This window comes from Falco peregrinus, chromosome 4 (genome assembly GCF_023634155.1).
Source record: "Falco peregrinus isolate bFalPer1 chromosome 4, bFalPer1.pri, whole genome shotgun sequence".
Lineage (NCBI taxonomy): Eukaryota > Metazoa > Chordata > Aves > Falconiformes > Falconidae > Falco > Falco peregrinus.
Window position 1 is genome coordinate 17,821,743 of NC_073724.1, and position 20,597 is coordinate 17,842,339.

The window sequence follows — 20,597 nt, forward strand, 5'->3', positions numbered from 1 at the left end:
GGGAAGGGGCTGACAGCCCCAGGCAGCGCCCGCTGGACAAACGGCCCCGGGAATACTGCAGAGAAGATTTCACCCTTTTCATGTGAGCAGAGGGAAGGAAGCAGGTAAGATGCAAATGTATGAAAATATATCCAAGTGGCCTGTGGCACTGAAAAGGAAGGCACCCCCAGCACCTACATCATACCCCTCCCAGTGACAGCTGAGGACACTGATGATTGTCTGTGACACTCCCCATCTCTTTGCCTGGGGAACACTGAAACTGTTGACCATCAGACCCAGATGGACTTCACAAGCATGGGCATATAGAAAGGAAGGACTAGGAAGGTCTTTTTTAATATAAGCATATATAAATATATGTATAACGATTTTAATTATTGCAACTTTTCTGTATTAGGTAATTTAAGCTAATAGAATACCAAAACATTAAGTAGACTGATAATAAATTCTTGGGTCCACGTATATGGTGTACTCACTTTTACCCATAATGAGATGTTGAGTGTAACAGTCCCCCCGAGCAGGTGTTGGAAATGCACATTTAATACTTTGTGGTCATGTATGAAAAGGACCTTATTCTCATTTCACAGGGAAAGTGAGGAGAAACCCTGCAAATTCAGTTTAAAGAAGTTAAAACTGAGAAGGTTGTCCCATTGCCTAATTTTGGATCTTTTTGCTAGTTAGGCTTCTTTTTCATTTGGTAAAGAGGAGTGTGCTTCAGCTGAAAGCTGTCAGGAGCCTAACTACCATCTGGAATAACATTTTTCATAGATGTGTTGCTACCTATTTAGAGTTTCTAAGGAACTTAAGATGCAATTGCAAGATACATGTTTTTGGCAGTTACTGCTTTTGTTCAACTGTTCTCTTCTCAAAATTACATGGACTGCTGTGATTTTGTTGTTTCATGTTTTTTGGGGATGGGGAGGTATCTGTGGGTGTTTTTTGTTATTGTTTTCTTTTTAAAAAGGGGGTTTTGAGGGTGGACAGGGTGTTTGTATTTGTAAAGTATTTATGAGTGCTGTTCAGAGACCACTCTCACTTAAATTATACTGTTTGAGTGTTTTCAACACCTATACCTCCCCTTGCCTCCCCCAACACAAGAAACTATGTCTGTTGGTCAAGGCAATTATTTTAACCTCCACCTTGTTAATGATGTACTCATAGTGCAGGCCCAGAAGGAGCTGCAGTGTAAGGAGCTTTCTGTATAACAATGCAGAAAGAGCTGTGGTCTTTTTTTAGACTGCATATTTATTTTTGCCCCTCTAATCTAGAGTAATCCCTAAAAACCTTTAAGAACTGTCCCTTAGGATTTCTTTTGTTCCATCAATGGAGAAGCAAATGTCCCTCATCATCTGGACTGGTTGGTTTGAGAGAGATCACCTTCTACCCAATTTTCCTGCCTCAGTGTGTGATGCTTAACTGAACGCCTGGAGGGACAGCATGTCCTTTTTCTCAGGTTCAGCCCAAGAACTCTTAGTTTGCTCCCAACAAAAAAACTTGAGTTTCAGGTATGTATGTATGTGCATGAGATCCCCTCCCCATTCCCCTGACAACTGATTGTTCCTGTGTTTTAATAATGTTTCCCATCAGGGAAATTTAAGAGTAGGCCTGTTTCTATATAAAGTTCTGTGTGGGTATTAAGAGACAAGGGAGAAAAACAAACAAAAAAACCAAAAAGCAGAGGAAAAAATCATTACATTTTTTGAGGAACAGTGAGGGAGGAATATCTTGGTAAAAGCTCATTTGTGGGTGCTCCCAGTAGGGCTCTTGGTATAACATTTTGGTATATCATCCAAACCATTCATGCCTGAAAAAGTTTCCTATTTAAGCTTGTTTTGAATATTTTTTTTGTGGCCTAAGACTCAACTTTTTCATTTTATATATGGTACTGAATTTTGGGGCCAGTTTACTATTTTTTTCATTTTTGGCATGACAGAGTACAGCTGTAAGGTGAGGGAAAAAACATTGGTTCCAAATTAGAGAATCTGTCATATATGCATGTTGCAAAAGGCTCAAGGCAAAATGAATTTAGGAAAAATAAGACCAAAAGTACCACAAAATTTTCAGGTCAGATGTAAACATACCAATTCAATACTTAGCAGTTGGCTTGCCTCTCCCTAAAAACTGAAATTCAGATATGCTTCCTTCCCACCTTGTAACCTGTTCCTTCCCACCTTGTAACCTGTCTGTGGGAAAAGGGAAGCAAAACTTCCTAAACTCAGCTGTTATTGGAGGCTTGCATTTTGATGTCTCATGCTGCCCTTGTTTTCTTTGTGTCCGATGAAATCAAATACTATTTCCCAATTATGACAGAAAGAGAACAGCTGAGCTTTTGCAGGCTTCTCCTTTTGTTGGATATAGTAAACAAGGTACTCAATGATTGTAGCAGATGTCTCCGATTTGAACCTTTTACCTCTTTCCACGGAGCAAATGCTAGGGATGATCAAAATCTGGAGACGAGCCTGCAGATAGCAGGAACGATGCAGGAGCATGGCCAGCAGCCCTAGGAATTCAGTCATTATTCCCAGCAGCTTAATTTTCTGATCAATCATGCTGATCACATGTTCCTTTTTTTTTTAGTAGCATATTCTGCCATTCCTCCTCCTGGCATGTTTCTCTCCCATCTCCAGAAATGTATTTATTTATATTTGAACACATCTTTCCCTTAGACCCCGAGGGACCCACCTTTACCCTTGTGACCTTTGTCAGGGACATGTACAGTGGCAATGAGTACACCCTCAGCAAGGTCACAAGCTGAGAGAGTTTGAATTGTTTAGCTTAGGGAAGAGAATCCAGGGAGACCTTATAGCAGCCTGCTAGTACCTAAAGGGGTCCTGCAGGAAAGATGGGGAGGCGCGCTTTGTGAGGGAGTGTAGTCATAGGGTGAGGGGTAACAGTTTTAAACTAAAAAAGCGTAGATTTAGATTAGATATTAGAAAGAATTTTTTTGTCATGAGGGTGGTGGGACACTGGAACACGTTGCCCAGAGAAGTTGTGGATGCCCCATCCCTGGAAGTGTTCAAGGCCAGGCTGGATGGGGCTTTGAGCAACCTGGTCTGGTGGAAGGTGTCCATGCTCATGGCAGGGGGGTTGGAACTGGGTGATCTTTAAGGTCCCTTCCAACTCAAACCGTTTTATGACTCTATGACCCTGGTGCCTCTACCACTAACTCCACAACTTGGGTGCCCACTCCCTGCCTGACACACCGACCACAACAGAATGCCTTGTCACGGCCACTTGAACAAGTTGTGCCTTATCATGCCTCAAGATCAGTTTTGGGGCTGAACGGAGGGGAGGTTTTGGGCCATCTGGCCTGATGCCAAACACGGGTGTGCCCATGCTATTCGTGGGCATCTGTTTCTTCCACTGCTGCCACTGCTGATGTGTTGAGAGGAAGCATGGCTCCTATGTGGCACTTTGTCACCCTGTGAGGCAGGTAGTGGTGGTGGGAAGCTGGCCCAGGGTGCCTGGCCATGAGCTGTATGGGGTGCGTTTGCTCTTAGTTTGGCATCTTTTGGAAAATAAAATATATTAAAAAAAAAAAAAAAAGTGAAATATTACACTTGCTACTAGTGAAATTTGCCACAACCGTATTTCTGTCCCACTGTCCTTCCCCTCTGCCCCCACATACACTGATTTGGCAGCTCCTCTGCTGTCAGGGATCTCTGTTCTGAGTGACAGATGTGAGATAGTAGGGCTTGTAGGGTTTAAGTTGTGTGGTCTTTGTATTAATGTGGTTTGGGATTGTTCTGGTGGGGTTTTTTTTTTGGTTTTGGTTTTTTTTTTTTCTTTTTTTTTTGTGGATGGTTGTGCTTGGTCTAAGTTTTGGTGAGGTTGCTGTGCCAATGGGGTGGTGAGATGAGTGTGGTGGACTGCCAGATATTGTAGCTGCTCAGTACTTTACTTGGAGGCCTAGACTTTTGTTCAGATGGAAATATTGGCAGAAAGGGGGGCACATGGGGCTGGGTAGATGGGGAAGAATATAAGAAGGTGCAAATGTGTGTGTGTGAGAGAGAGAGAAAGAGAGAATATATGAGAGTGAGAGGGTGAAAACATGACATGTAAGGTCAGTATATAGTCATGATGAGAACCAAGGTAAAAGGGCCAGATTTGCTGACTGAATTCAGTTTGATTGTGAGGAATTTGTGGTTTACGGTGAACATCAGAAAGTGTAAGTGCAAAACCAGAATTTATACAAAGTGGCTAGGGGTGAAAGTAGGGGTGAAAGAAGCCAGTATTTGGAGGAGAGACATCAGTTTACATTCTCTAAACCATTCTTGCTGGGCCATAGAAATCTAATCACAAGTTATATCTGCTGTCTTTATTGATGTTTTAGTAGTAACTGTTCCAGGAGCATTAAAGCAGAGCAGATATACTCTTAAATATTTTTTTTACCCACTGTTACAGTTCAAACATAGAATGGTAAGCAGTTACAGACTCAGCCTTACCTAAAACTACGTAGCAGTTTTACCCATTGGGCCAAAAGAAAATTACTTTTGTTTTTTTTAACATCCACCTGGTGAATTTTAGTCTTCCTTTCAAAGCAGGATAACAAACTTCCATTTTTATGGCTGATAGATGAACTTGGGCTAAAGTTGAGTCATGCTTCTGGTTAGTCTGCTGGCTTTTACAAATGAAATGCTGCCTCCCCCTGCAAAAAAAAACAGTGGAGACAGATGGTATAGCAACTAACAGTTGGCTAACATAGCCCGAGAAATGTGTGGTGCTGGCAGGGGTGGGGATGTGTTTCATATGACTGGATTGACTGGAATGATTAAGGCTGCCGTTGAATAATTGTGCAGAGTGATCTTCAGCAGAGACACTAAAGGTTTTTTTTTTCTCCTAGTAGAGCCATCAGATAATGTGACAATATATGTCTTATTATCCACTGTTTACAAATTAATACCCACTGTAAGCATATTAAGTTCTGGCAGGGCAACTCTTGTATGTCAAGTAGCACAGAGAGTCAGCTGCAGGGTTTTGGCTTTGTTGTGAGCTTGCACTGACTGCAGGCCGTTCACTACTGATCCGCTGGGCTTGGCAAGCTGTGATAGATGGAATACGAGACTCAGCTATGTAAAGTGCTAAGTACTGTTTTGTAGTAAACATTTTTTGCAAGTCTGCATTTGTTTATTAATGGTATGTGACTAGATGAAATGAAAAATCTTGCCCCAAGTTATTGTTCTTAAGAGTATAACAGCCATTTCCCGAGTTGGTGTGGCTCTAGAGGAATGATAAATATACCACAGAAAGCTTGTATGGGGCACATTTTTATATTTACAATGCTGTAGAAAGACATGTAAGCCCACTTGAAGATTCCTTCCAAGCTGGAACTTTCTGGCTTCCCTGTGTGATCTGAGCAATATATTCAGTTTTCTGATCATCACGACTTTGAAACATCAGATTTCCCAGTTAATCATTATCAGTTGGCTTGAAGAATTTCAAGATATGTCATTTCTGCCATGTTCATAAACTTCTGTGGCTCCTTGGAGGCTATGTATTGGGAAAAAATAATCTAAGTGTATTACTCCTTCAAGGAGCAAGGATAATGAAAACATACCTTTCTTTTTTTCTTCATTAATATCGTAATTTGCTATTGTCATATTCCAGTTTATGTGCTCCTTGTTGACATGTTAGTATTACTGTAGATCACTTTAAGACAATTAAGTGGGTTATATAAGAGATAAAGAGGAAATTATACTAGCTATAAAAATAAAGCGAAGAATTGAATTGTAGCTCCTTTAAAGGGAATATTCTTTTTAAGGTTGTTAGAAGTAGGATCATATGTTTGCTACTAAATTTGACTAAAAGCAGGCATGACATATTCCAGTGTTTGCTACCCAAATTCTTTCCTATTCCTTTTTCTTTTCCTTACTTTTCCTGATTTTTTTTTCTTCTTTAGGATTCATGTTTCCTACATAAATCACACATGCTTAATTCCATAACGGAATCCTGTAGCCTTGTATTTTTTCTGTTTCCTAAATTTTGCAGTGCATTTGTTCCTACATGTATACTGGGTAACAGTAGTGGTTCTACTGCATGTCTAAATTCAGTGATCATTCTAAAGCTTATTCTTAATAGCACACATATTCATAAGAAAGCTTTTGCTTTCTTCGCCTGCTTTAAAGATTTATGTTGTGTAAGAACTAACAGCATATTGGAATGAGAATGACCAGTGATACTGAATACGCATTTTAACTGGAGAGAACCTTGCACTAAACATGACTAGAAGATGTCAGAGGGATTAGATTAAATAACCATCTGCTCTAGCATGCAGCTGTAGCATACTTTTAAGTTATGTGGCCCCTATAATGTTGTTATTTTTTTCTCCTCCAACCAGCAGGCTAACCTGGAGATGCATTAGCTACTTTGCATAGAGGGATTTTTTGTGTAAAAACTGAGGTGTTCCTAACAAGCTGAGGTCTGGGATAGCAATATTTTTTTTTTCACTGCTGTTAGACTGCTGAGGATAAATGCTAAGCTGACCAGTGCTGTGGGGTTTCTCAGGCCTTTCTTTACAGAGTGGGATAGGTAATATCAACCCATTAGGTGTTGAGTGGATGGAACATGGCATACTATCCAGAATGCTTCCCTCTTTCCTCTTGAATTAGTTTGAGTCTGTCCAGAGATGGTATGAGCTGAATTAGTTCAGGAACTACTACAATTTAGAAAATAATGAGGAATGTGGTTGGAAAGCATCATATAATTGGCAGTAAAGAATGTGTTCTCATTACTTCCCTCATTGGTCTGTGTGATGTTGAAGGTAAAGGGGAAGTAAAATAGGTGTTTGAGTGACTCTTCGGAAAGGTAACCTGGAGAAAAAAGGGAGATTATAAATAGCCACTCACAGTGTGAATAGGTGAAGGAACACTGCAGTTGTCTGCTTTTCTTTGCCATGCTCATGAGCTTTGCATACGTGCAAATGCTATGTTGTCTCACGTGGGTGATGTTTGAATCTTGTCTCCATAGATGCAGTTTCCAGGAACAAAAAATCGTCACCTTCAGTGATCTGTCAGCTATCTCCTCTGTGTTTTTTTTAATTTTGATGTAGATATCACCAGATATGTATTTCTCAGAAAAGAAAACCATTACTATTTTAAAGTATGTAAGGAACTGAAATATTTGATTTTTTAACCATGTTCTTGGATATTTTGCTTATGTGAAATATTGCATGGGGACACTTAGATACAGTGATACCTGAGTGGATGTGTGGTTTCTGAGGGTGGGACTTAAGGATAACGTTATCCAGAGACATCAGCAAGTTTATTTGTCCAAGCCTGGCTTTAATGAATTGCCTTTGGTCAATTTTTGTCCTGTTTCCATATGCTGAGAGAGGAGACATATATATGTATATAATTACATGTTCTGCTCATCAACTGTTCTTGAAACCACAGTTCAGTTTGAACTAAATTTAATGGAAGGCTTGAGGACACAAAGTTAGTAAAAGCTTGGAGGGAAACCAAAACTAAGGATGTAACTAGTGGAGGGGCAAGTACCAGTTGGGTCCTGCCTGGAAGAAAAAGCCAGCTGGCTGATGAGTGCATGTGCTTTGACCAGTCAGTCAGAACACACAGAGCTCAGTGTTGTGCCTGCCTGCAATTACCCAAACTTGACCCAGCACACAAGGACTTAGGGCTGAGTTGGCAGTACTGTAAAGGACTGAGGAAAGCGCTGGTTGATATGAATCTGTAAGAACAGTCTTGATTAATTTTGCATCATACAAAATGTCTTGCTTTATTGATGTTTTCTAGAGCAGAGAGAACTGGATCTGTTTTGTAGATGATGACTTGAATATTTCTTACAGTTTCTGTGCTTCTGTGATTGTTTTGCCTTAAGAGGGTTAATAGGAGGTCTAGAAACATTATTTTCTTAATCTTGAACATTTCTGTTGGACCTCTCACCAAAAGCTTTTTTTTGTTACTCCAGCATTATGATTTCCATTAGTTATGGGTGGAATGATGAATAAGTTTTAGAATTAATCAATTTCATAAATCCATGGCATGCAATGAAAGGAGCTTCTTGTGCTGTAAGTGTAACAAAAATTCATGTTGGGGATATAATTCTATGGAAATTAATCATTCAGGGTATGTTATGAAGGATGGAAATACTTCTACAACTTTCAAATGTTGCATTTGAGCTGAAAATAAGTCGAAAGACAGTGAAAATGTACCATTTTAAAGATAAAATAAATTAGGGCTCCTCTAACTGACATGTTTGAAAAGGACAAAATAGAACCAGCAGATAAAATACTAATGGTTGACATAGAAATGACTGATAGTAAAACTTTACTTGATAGTAAAGAATTTTCTTCTGAAATGACAGGTTAACATCATTTGCAATAAAATGCATGTTTTCTCAGAATTTCAGATTTCAAAGCCAAAATAGAGGTGCTTAAAATTCTTTTGCTTTGTGACAAAAAATTGCACTCCTTCAGCTGCGTATTGCAATAAGATGTTGGTCTAGCATATATTAATACTTTGAAAACTTAACACAGTTGTGATGTTTGTCTTGTTTCCTCAAATCTTGGTTGCAAAATAGAACTGTATTATGGAGGGGGAAAAAAAGTATTTATTGACAAGGAGCTTTGTGGGGAAGAGGAGCAAATTATAACAAAGATGAAAATCAAAGATAGTTCTGTCTATCACGCTTTGAGGGAAAGTTGTGCAAGTTTGCATATGTGTTCATGGCTCTGAAGGAATAAAGTACAGTGAGAAAAGTGGAGGAAGGTGAAGAGGTTGACATATGAAAAGGAAAGAAAGTGTTAAGTTTCATGACTCCCCCACTTATTGTCTGTTAGAAATACTTCAAGCAAAAAGTGAATATCTTCAAAGGGAATTTCAGCTCCCATTGGCAGTGAATTTTTGTAAGGAGGCTTATTTTCCCTGTGGAAACATATCTGATTTTAATCACTCCAGTAAGCAATTGGTTTCTTTTATGGGCTTTAATTCAGTATGCTTTATGAGTCCAAACCTTTCTTCCTCATGTGAGTTTTGGCTGGGTGAGGCGAGAGGAATTAGGCCCTAAAATACCATGATGCTTGGCTTAAGGGGGTTCTAAATCATACAATAAAAGCATTTAGAGGTTCATGTTCTCCATGGCATGCATATGTAATTCCTGTAGATGTTAACAGAAATTCTTACCATTACTTTCAAGGTCAGAGTTGTATTAACTGCTGAATTGGAGCCCTTAAAGCGTCTTCGTACTTCAGTGGTATCTCCATGACTGAAGTCAAAGGCAGTTGCTGGTAGCTTTTCACCTGTGAAGGACAGAAAGTGTAATTTACCAGGGTCAGCCTGAGTGCTGTTGAGTTAAATTGTGTGTAGATTTTGCTCTTAGGCAAAGACCCTTCAGTCACTACTGTCTAAAGGAAAGTGAGAAGGGCTTATGACCATTCCCAGGGATATTGCTTAATTTATGAGCTTGTTGGAGCTTCTAGGAAGCCTGTCTTTATGTAAGATAAGCTGCTTTTGTAGACTTTTCTGATACCAGGTGAATCTTCCTCTTAATTTCTGGGAACAAATTCAATTCTTAGCTATATCAAGGGCAAAAATTTGATGGTTATAAGCATTATGCTTGTGAAGAGAAAAAAAAATATCAAGGAACTGGTGAAGTGAAAGCATTTATTTGAGATTTTATCCATGTGTGTTTTAGGGGAGAAGCATGTAGTGCTGTCAAGACCAGTGCTTTCAACCAAACCCATAAAGAGTTTATCTCAAGTTGCTGGGAAAACAAAGCAATGTGGGATATCTACAGTTGTTGACATTCAGGATGATCTTATTTATGCTACTTAAATAAATTTCCACAATGTATTGCTTACTGTTGACTTGCATTACCAATTATACCCATACTGCTGAAGATGTCTATTATTACGGAACAAAACCTAATTGTATATTGCATTGTTTCACTTGGGCTCCTGAGACTAATACCACAATTTATAATGTGATGCAGAGAATATACTTATGCAGTCAAAGCAGTTTGGTTAAGGGCACAGAATGAAAAGCAGTGCTGTTTTGGTGACAATGCTTCAGTTTAACACTGGTGTTTCTGGAAAAAGTCATGTGTGTCCCCATCCCCCCTAACATTCCAGCAAAAAAAAAAATCCTAATAAAATCAAAATTGCATTTCATAGTGTATTTCCATATGTTTATTGCACTTCAGTAGTTTGAATAAAGGAGAAATAAGCTTATTTTGGCAATAAACTTTGTGCCTTCCAATAGCCAGTTAGGAAGCCTAGGCACAACACTGCTTAGTTGTAGGTATAATTCATTGTAACATAATACTCGGGCTGGAATGTAAACTTGTAGAACTAAAAATGATTTTTCTGTATCTAGTATATTTAAGAAGGAATTAAGACAATTCATATGCCATTGGTAAAAATGAGCAACAATGTGTAATTTTGAAAAAGATAGTTTAAAAGAGATGAAATACATAAACCCCATCTCTCTACCACTTTGCATTATAACTTCACAGTAATTGTCAAAAGGATTCTAAAGAAAAATGTAGGCATGAAGTGGGATAAAGGAATAAATGTTTGACTTATTGGGAAGTATCTAATTATATATGCTGCTGGTGAAGAGTTTGATGCTAAAGACTGTACAGACAGCATCACCTTTGAAGTTATCAGGAGTTTTTTTCTGTGTAAGATCAGGAGAAATGTGTATCTTGATTTTTAAATTCTGTCTGTTAGTGTTAAGCCACTGCCACCAATGGCAGCATGAAAGTTGCACTGTACCTTCAGTAAGATGCAACATTCTTGATTCAATCTAGTTACTGGAAGTTGACATTTCACACTTCAGCTCAGATCTATAATGAAGTACAGGAGCAGGAAATGTATTTGGCTTGCACTTCTATGCCACCCACAGAACAGCCTGAATATTTCTCAGATTTTGTGCAGAGCAGGGGAGATTATTTCTGTTAACAGTTTCAAATGTCAGTAAGCAAGACCAACCCTTGCATCGCTCTTATGGAATAGTTAAGCATTTTTTGAAATATCCCATCTCCGTGGTTCACATTCAGCTTAGATGACATAGGTAAGATGAGTTACTATTAGATAAGGTTCTGAAACATGACAGTTTCTGTGTGCACGTGTGCAATGTGCTTTTACATTAAGCAATTACTCCGTATGCCAGATTCAGCTGTTTGCATTGGTTTTGGCTGGGCACATATTTTAAAGCCTTATATTATATACAGGAAACTTAGCAAATAAGATGTTTTCTGGTTCAGCTACAGCAGAAGCAGCAGTACACTGTCTCTGTACTGGGGCTGTTGACTCCTGACAATGCTTTTGAGTGTCCAGCCACCAAAATTTTCTTCTGAGCAGGATAAATGCCAATTGAGCAGGATAAATTAAATGATGCAGTGCTTTAAATGTCAGTTGAAGAAAGCATTGTGTATAAGTTTTGATTTGTAAAGTCATTGTGATAATTTGAGAGAAGTATTCAGGTACAGTATATGAATTTTTCATGGTGTTAGGGATTTTATGTATTGGTGTCAGACTGCAAACTTCATTTTGAGTGTACATTTTGTTTTCTGCCACGTCTGCCTTCTCTGTTCATACTGAGCTAAACTCAAGGAGGTGTCAGAACAAAATCTTGTACCTGCATGGAGCCAAAAATAAGGGATAGTCTAATTTTAACTGTCTATTCAAATGAAATATACTTTAGGGAAAAAAGATGGGGATCACCCTTCCTAGTTCCTGTGTAGGGTAAGATTTCAGATCTGAACTTGAAAATCAAGTAAGCGACAGTATGTCACCTGGCAGGAAGCTGTTACCTCTCTTGGTCAGAGAATTTCTGATCAGCTTTGACAGGCCAACTGGAAAGTTTTTACAGCCATGTGTTAATAGGAAAATGAAGATGTGGTTAGATGTATATGCATTCTGTCTTTGGCTTAGTTTGATTAGTGTAGGTAAGAGTTACACTGGACATTACGGAAACAAGTTTGTCCTAGTGGTCAGAATTCATTGCATAATCACTGGGGAGCTGCTGCTGTGTACTGGTGAATGGTAAGACATCTTGTGACACCTCCTGTTTGATACTGACAGTTCTATTGTGTGCTAATCTATCCTTCAGGTACCCTTGTACTTCTCTTTGTTGTGATGGCTACAGAGATTACCTAAATTCCCTCATAAGAGAGAGATCCAGTGCTTTGCAGGGTCAACTTTGCCCAGGGTTGACCCTGGCCCTGACTTAAAGGACTAGGATTTAGAGGATGATGATAAATAGTATGTGAACTGAAGCAAGAAAATGCATTTGTATTTTTGTAGATCTTCTGACCCGGAGTTGTTTGGAGATTTCTTGCAGACTTCTGTGATTATTTACTTTCATTGATGCGTACCTCCAAAATGTTTGTAAGAGACAACTTTGGGCAGTTAAGTGCCTGAGCAGTGAAGGTGATGGGGTCTTGGCATTCTGCGGGGTCTTGGACAGGTGGAGAGCCTGTGTCTAGGGAGGCACCCGAAAATCAGACACAGCAGAGAGGTTGCAGACTGTTGAGATTGATGAAAACTAATCACACATGAGTCTCTGATGGAATTGTAGTAATGCTGGTATTGGTCACCACACACACATTTGCAAACATCCTAGCACAGTTGCGGGAGGAGAAAAATCATTGTTCTCTGAAAGAGTTTTGTTCTTGTCTTTTTTAAATAAAGGTCAAACAATCTGAAAATACTTATTGCCTCAATGTTCAGGGAAGTGCAACAGCATGTTAGAGTGAAACTGTAGGAAAGAATTTTAAAAATAAATCACTGAACGTCCTGAGTTTTCTAGTTTTAGAAATCAGGGGAGGGGGCGAACATCAAATGGACTAGATTATCCAGTCCTTTGATATATGTGGAAAAAAACTAAAATACTCTGGTTTTTGTTGATTCCTGCCATTGTCCCCTTTTAAGGTATTGATTAGATTAAAACATCTGTGGTTATCATGTAAGAGAGCTGGGGACTCTGTATCTCAGGGGACATGCTGTTGAACAACAGAAGTGGTCTGACTAATGAATAATTTAAATGCACATTCTTGACTGTTGTAGAATGACCTTTGATCGGAAGCCTGACAAAAATTCTAAATTACAAAACTGGATAATTCTTATAAAATGGCATAGTTCTTATGTCTCCTCCTCTTAGCTTCCCATTTGAAAAAGCTGTTTGTGTATGTAGCTAAGCAGTCATTTGATTTCTTGTGTAAGTGATGCATCTTAAGGTGTTCAGAGAGGACCTATGAGTAGCAGTGAGAAAAATGCAGGTCTGTCTTTCATCTGGCTGGGGCATGTGCAACTTTACTGCTGACAGGTTTTAACATGATAGGTAAATGGTGTAAAATTTGAAATGGGGAAAGAGTCCCACAGAAAAGTGTTACACCTTAGGTTGTGACTGGTATTTTAGGACAGCATATCAAACCTATCTGTGTGTAAGGACCTTCAGGGTCTGTTTTAAATATGTCCAAAATCTGAGAGTGTTTTATGCTGCTGGAGTTGTGTCTCAGAAGGTTCTTCTGAGCCCGGTGAGTCTTGGGAGTGAGGGCAACCTTTTGCATGGTGAGATTGTAGAGCCCACCCTTGGCATCTCCAGTGATGAGGGAAAGCATAAACACAAAGCACACAACCTTCCTAAAAGCCTTAGACAGACCATCTGTTGGGTCAGAAACATTGCCCAGTGAGCTATGCATGTGAGTACTCATAGTAGTTGTGGGGGAGGGGAAGCTGAGAAGACTGTAAACATCCTGCTGACTTCTGGTACTTGAAAGGCCAAAGAAGGCCTGTTTTCCAGAACATAGCATCTTTCAGTGAGCAGAACCTTATATTAGTTGAGTCTTCTGGTCCCCTACCTTCATCTGGCCTGGCACATCCCGGGGGATGTGGGGTCCCTGGCAGTCTATAGGAGTGTTCTGTGCTCTGACTAGATGGCAGAAGTCATCAGGTACAACGGGAAAGAATTTCTGCTTGGAAGTTAGGATTAGTAACAGCATACATTATCACAACTCAACAGTAATTTTCCAAGATAATATAGTAAAACATGGTATCTTTTATATTTTTTTCATATTAGACTAGTCTCTTGCTTCATTCTTTTTCTACTTAACTAGCCTGAGTAATTCTCTAAAGAGAAACCAACCTACCAAAATTTCCACAGTGGAATTGTCTTTTAATGTATTCTGAATCTTTTATCTTTGAGCAGAAGTGGTATTCAGTGGTCATGTATGAAGTATACATTTATTTTGAGTGGATAAATTCCAACAACCTTTTTTCAGTAAAACAGTTCATTTCAAATGTCAGCTACCATACTTAAGATCAGTGTGTCTTGAGGACATATGTAAAGCTAAGTAGTCTCGTGCATCAGAGTGAAACAAAATACATGTTTCAGAATTTTCAAAGCATCATCAATTCTGTGACAAGAAAATGTTTTTTAATAATACATTTATTGGGGAACATGAGGGTTGGAATTGTCTAAAGGAAGAACTTGATTTTTTTATTAATTTGAGCTACACTGGTTTCAATTCCTTTGTATTTGCTACAGCAGCTGAAGAATGACAGCATATATTTTATGTACATAAAATGTAGGTATATGCCTGTGCACTTGTCCATGTATTTTGAAAGACTGACTAAAAATTAGGAAGGACAAGCACATGAAAAAGTGGGGGCAGCAAGACTTCTTTTTCTATTTATGTTGCCATAAAATTGTCAATGTCTTCCATAGGTTGTGAGCGTATTTGAAGTATACGTTTCAGAGCTGCCTTCCTGAAAGAAGGAAAGAGCATGATACATTTCAATTACCTGATGTATTTTCAAATGGGTGTTTCCAGGTCAGCTAATCATGTAGGCTCTGCGTGATCAGTGGACAGTAAAAGAAACCTCCAATAGAAGGTTATCATTCTGTTATTTTATAGCTATTTAAAGATAGGTAAGTTGGGTGAGATGAATTTTGCCCAAATAGTAGAAGTGATCAAACAATACTACTATTTCAGTCATTTGTAAAGACTACTTTTTACTTGTAAACCTGTAGTATGTCACTGGAGTTAGAAGCTTGCAGGAAAACAGGAACAGTGCCTTTGTGTTTGAAATGGAATAACATGGTTTGAACTAGGCCTGAGCTATTTTTTTAAATAAAACAGGATGTTGAGTGAATTTCAGACCTATTGTATTATACAACTTAAGACATGTAGTAAAAACATTTAAGTATCGCACTGGCACAGACATTGGGATGCTTAGACACACTTTTCGATAGGAATGTGTCTATTTTTATGCAGCAAAATCGTTACTCCTTTGCCTTTTAAGACTTATTCTTTACCTGTCTTTTTGCATGTATTTGGGAAATGTTTTGATGTTGTGATTAAATAAAATACCCGAGATCATCATGTCTCATATGTATGCAATGTCACACTGATAATACTGGCTACAAATTTTAAACTTTCTTTCTAGAGTAGAAATGCTAACTCTGTAAGTCTAGAAATGCCTGTAATGCTACAAAATGGAGCAATTACTCTGCATTCAAGCCCCTCTTGCACTGAGGCAGAGATAGTATTCAGACTTGCCTATTAGAAAAGGACGGGTGAAAATCCTCTCACTATCCTTAGCAGTCCCATACCAAAAGTACTGTGCCTTGCTATTTTCCTCTGTTTGTCTGAAATGTTAGAGTGATGTTGGAGGCTGAAAGAAGCAAGCCCAGTGCATACTATTTTCCAGCTTTCTTCGGCTATCCTACTGACTCCTGAGGGAAATGTCAGCTTTGCTTGTAGCAAGAGAAGGGCTACTTTGAATTGCATCAGCATCACAGTATTTTGAATATTTTCTGGCAGTGCAAACCTACTTTATATACACTGTTCAGGTAAGCTGGAGTTCTGGGAGATGTAGTCCTGTCTTTAAATACTTGAAATAATAAAAAGAGAAATGTTTTATCACCAGTAGGATTGACGTAGTCATCACTGACCTATCAAAAACTGATGGATGGCTGTAGGAGCAACTTATTTTCTGTGTTCTCAATCCATAGTTAAGGTGAAGGGGGTTTTATATGAATTTAGGACAGGGAGACTTAGGACAGATGAAGGGTATTTACAGCATGTTTAGAAGTGAATTGTCAAATACCAAACTATTTCAAATATTAGTTTGTATTAGAGGATTTTTTACTGGTGAGAAGTTTGGGGATTACTTATATACTTAATCAGCTGCATACTTTATAACTTTAGCTGTTTTAACTTGCTACTTTTTAGTTGTTGCTAGCAATATTTTTGATTCATTGTAAATTTTTTTTTGTCACTAGTATCTGAAGAACAGGGAGGTCTGAGGTTTGAGAATCTGAAAAAAAACAAACCCAAAGTCATATTTTTGTAGTATTCACCAGGAGGAGACTTCTTGGATAACCTTAGGAACGATGAATTTCAATAACTTAGCTCCCCCTAACTGTGATCTTAAAATGCAATCTTCTGCTAAAGTAAGAGGCTCTGTTTCTTTCAGATAACCTGGCTTCATCTCTCTTCTTTGGGAGAGCTAGACAGTAGGTCTATCTGTGTTATGGGATTCATCTCACTGATGTAGTGACCTTGTTTTCATGGCTAAACTTCATTTCATCAATACCCTATTTGGAAGCCTGTACTTGAATCTTTTCATAAGTAGCTCAGATATGCATCATGCTTTTCACATGCATGTTTTTACACAAACAATGGCCCCCTCTGGCCCTTTTATAAGCCCTGAATGCATCTCAATTCACTGAACATAGATTGGAAATCAGTGGAGTATGTATAGTCTTGTGCTGTGTTCTTGAGACTTTAGGAGAAATTAATGAAGCAGATGGGCAATAAAACGCAGGAGACCACAACAAATCAGGCAGTGTTAAGGATAAGGGGGCGTGGGGCTGAAATGGACTGATTATATATATCAAATCTGCAATGTCCTGAAAATGAGGAGCAACTTTACACCAGTTTCACAAGCTAACATTCTTGAAGTACTTCAGAATAGCATAAAGCAGCAGGAGTGTTGATATAGCCTTAAATCTTAAATGAATAAAGAAAAATACATTTTGCTATCTTTGCCTCCATCACTGGCTATAATAGCTGCCTGCTGTACCTCCTCAAGAGCTGATGCCAGTGTTGCCACATTCAACTTGCAGCACAGCTAAAACACAGGATTGTTTTGTGTGTACGAATGTGCAAGCAGGCGTGAACCTGAGCACTCACAGAAGCCCCCGCTGTGAAGTAGTGTGCCTTCACCGCGTGCTGCTGGGGCACCCAGGTGGATTGCTTGTATGCCACCTGTTGGATGAGGGGACATGCCATGCTTGTGACTGCTCCAAAGGCTGCTCTGAAGGGCTGACAAAGGAATATTTTAAGTGTTTCTCCCCCTCTCCTTTTCTATTGAGTTCATGGTATACTGTTCACATGACAGGCTAATTATGTATTTTGGTAGGGTAGCATACATATTTTGACATATCTGACACTGCTTAGCCTCTTCAGTCGCATTACTTGTCAGTGTTTATTTCTACCTTCTCTTAAGTTATTAGAACAGTACACAGTAAAAGCAATAACCAAGCTGTCAGTGAATAGTGCTGCATTAAAAGAAAAGTGACTCAAAGCTGAGGTAAAACGTAATGATCCTTTTTTGGCTCATTATGCTTGGATTGTTGTTTCTCATACCCTCTGCAATATATGAAAGACCAGTTCTAAAAGCTCAAAGGCTGGCAACATGGATTCTGTCATTTACTTGATATTAAACATTATTTCAACGTCCTCCAGAGAACAAACGCTACAAGGCTTTTAGCAAACTTTAAATTATTCCTGTCTGCTACAAATGATCATCAACATGAAGGGTTGGTTTCTGACATGCACCTCAAGTGATAAACTGTTGATTAACTTCTGTTATATGACTAGATATATTCAAATATCTTATTTTAACTACATGAGTTAATGAAACCTAGCCATATACTTACTGGGGCTACTGTTATCACAGTAGTCAGTATATGACCCTTTGATTAATAAAAGAATTGTCCTTTTGACCATATCTGGATAATGGGGGGTGGGAGGGTGGGGGGTAGGGTGGGGTGGAAGAAAGCACAACATTAAGGAAAAAATCATAAATGTTCTGTGGAAAACAGGTGCCTTAAGAAAATGTTAATTTGAAAACCAAACCAACAACATATTCAACCAGTTATTTGTGCAACACAGTTACCCAGCAAATAAAATGTATTTTCATATTTTTTAACCGCTTGGAAAAGTCAGGAAGGCATGAAAGAGGTCTTATTTTGGCACTCTGTTTAACATCACGATGGAAACAAAAGCATTCACTGGTGTGTAATTTGGGCATTAGGTTTTAATGAAGATTTGCAGCCCAGGGAAACTCACTGTGGGATCCCAAATAGCATTTGGGTGGGATTGCAACAACTGTAAAGATTTTATCCTAATAATTAAAGCAAGGTATAGGCAAGGTGGAACTCTGTTCAAGCATGTACAGAAACTGTTGTTCCTGTTGCTCAGATAAAATGTGCAATTTGACTTGAATAATTGTTTACATGACTCAGAATAAAGCAAGCGGAATGCTGCAGTAATACCTGCATTGATTATTGTTTTGGGAGTCGTGGTCTGCGTAAGCTTATACTTCTCTTATGTCCCCATATGTGAGACTTTCTTAAGATGAAGTAGCTACAGAAATAATACATACTGTGCCGTTTATGAATTGTATTAAAAAAAAATAAAAAGCAAGCTGTTTCATCTGGATGATGAACTACCCATATATGAATACAATAAAGTAAGTACAGATCACTGTTTTGCAGAAGCTGTTCTATAACTTTGTGCTGTAATACCATGGATCAGGTTTTATGTGGTTTGCCTTTCATTTGCTTTTGTTCCTCTGCTACATGCATTATCTTACTTCTGCTGTTGTGAGCAGTTGTAGAAGGGTGTGTTGTGCTTTGCAATTTGAGTTTTGTGGAAAATAATTTGATACATAATATTCTACTGAACTTAGAGCTCAAGTTGAAAAGGCTACAGTAATCTGTGTTCTTCCTTCTTGACTTGATGTTTTCCTAATTACTGAGGTTTTGCTTGTTACCTTTATTATTCAGCTTTGCTTGTTACTTTTGTTCAATAAAACATTGTCATCAGCCAGATCAAGAGATAAGTCTTTAAAGGGTACGTCTGAAAATTGGTAGCTGCATAATAGAACCTGAAGTTCAGACAATCTCACATATTTAAGAGCAGTCTTTTTTTTTTTTTTTAACAAAACAAACAAACAAAAAAAGGCAAAAAGCAATTATTTAGGTGGATTTTAGGTGTTTTCCTGGTGACTTCTTGGGAAGGAGTCTTTTAGACAATAGTCTCCTTCCTGCATGAGTGTAGTGTTTTTAGTGTCTACGCGCTGCTGCTTGTGAGTATGGTAATGTCAAACACAAACAGTGCAGTACTTTCTAATTCTTTACTTGTGAAGATCATTTCTCGTTTGTGTATGTGGCCTTGATGATCTTGAATATTTCTATTAGATTCCTGTGGCATTCTTGTACTGTGGAATATCTTTTCAAACTGTCAATAGATACTAATAGATGTAAACAAAGCCTGACATTTTGTATATCTATTTCAAGGCTTTATTAAAAATACCTGTTTCTATCATGTCCTGGATTTTTTTTGGACATCTTGCTTCTTTCTACTTGGGAGCATTTACACTCAAATACCAGAAGCATTCTTATCTGAATCCCAAAGCTTTGTATGAGCTGTTCTTTCCATCCTGTGTGGTATCAAGTGGTAGTCAAGCAGGATTTTTGTTGGTTTATTCATTTCCATTTTTCTTTATTACACAGTGTGTTATGTGAAACCCTGTTTGAAAAGTAACTTCCACAGGCATGTGTTTGGATACTCATACAGGAGGAAACCTGTTCCAGCAAAGCAGGAACATAGCTAAGTCCTGTGTTTTAGAGTTCACAGAATGACAGAATGGTTGAGGTTGGAAGGGGCCTCTGGTGGTCATCTGGTCTGCTCAAGCAGAACCACCTAGAGCCACCATGCCCAGGACCATGTCCAGATGGCTCTTGAATAACCCAAAGGTGGGAGACTCCACAACCTCCCTGGGTGATCAGTGCCAGTTCTCAGTCACCCTCACAGTGAAAACAAGTGTTTTCTTATGTTTAGATGAAACCTTTAGTGTTTCAGTGTGCCCATTGCCTCTTGTCCTGCCCTGTGCACCACTAAGAAAAGCCTGGCTCTCTCATCCTTACTAACCTCCATACAGGTGTTTGTGTTGATTGAGATCCTCCCTAAGCCTTTTACTTCTCTGGGCCTAACAGTTCCATCTCTCTCAGCCTTTCCCCATAGAAGAGATGCTTTAGTCTATTCTGAACAGCCTTTCACTGAACTCTCTCCAGTATGTCCTTGCCTTTCTTGCAGCGGGGAGCCCAGAACTGAACCCAGCACTCCTGATGTGGCATCACAACCAACGCTGAGGGGAAGGGACCAGCTCCAATGATGGCCCCTCAACCTGCTGGCAAAACACGTCCTAATGCAGCCCAGGATATCATTAACCTTGTTCGCTGCAAGGGCACATTGCTGGTTCATGTTTAACTTGGTTGTCCACCAGGATCTTCAGGGCAAAGCTGCTTTCCAGCTGGGTGACTGCCAGCCATATATTGGTGCCTGGG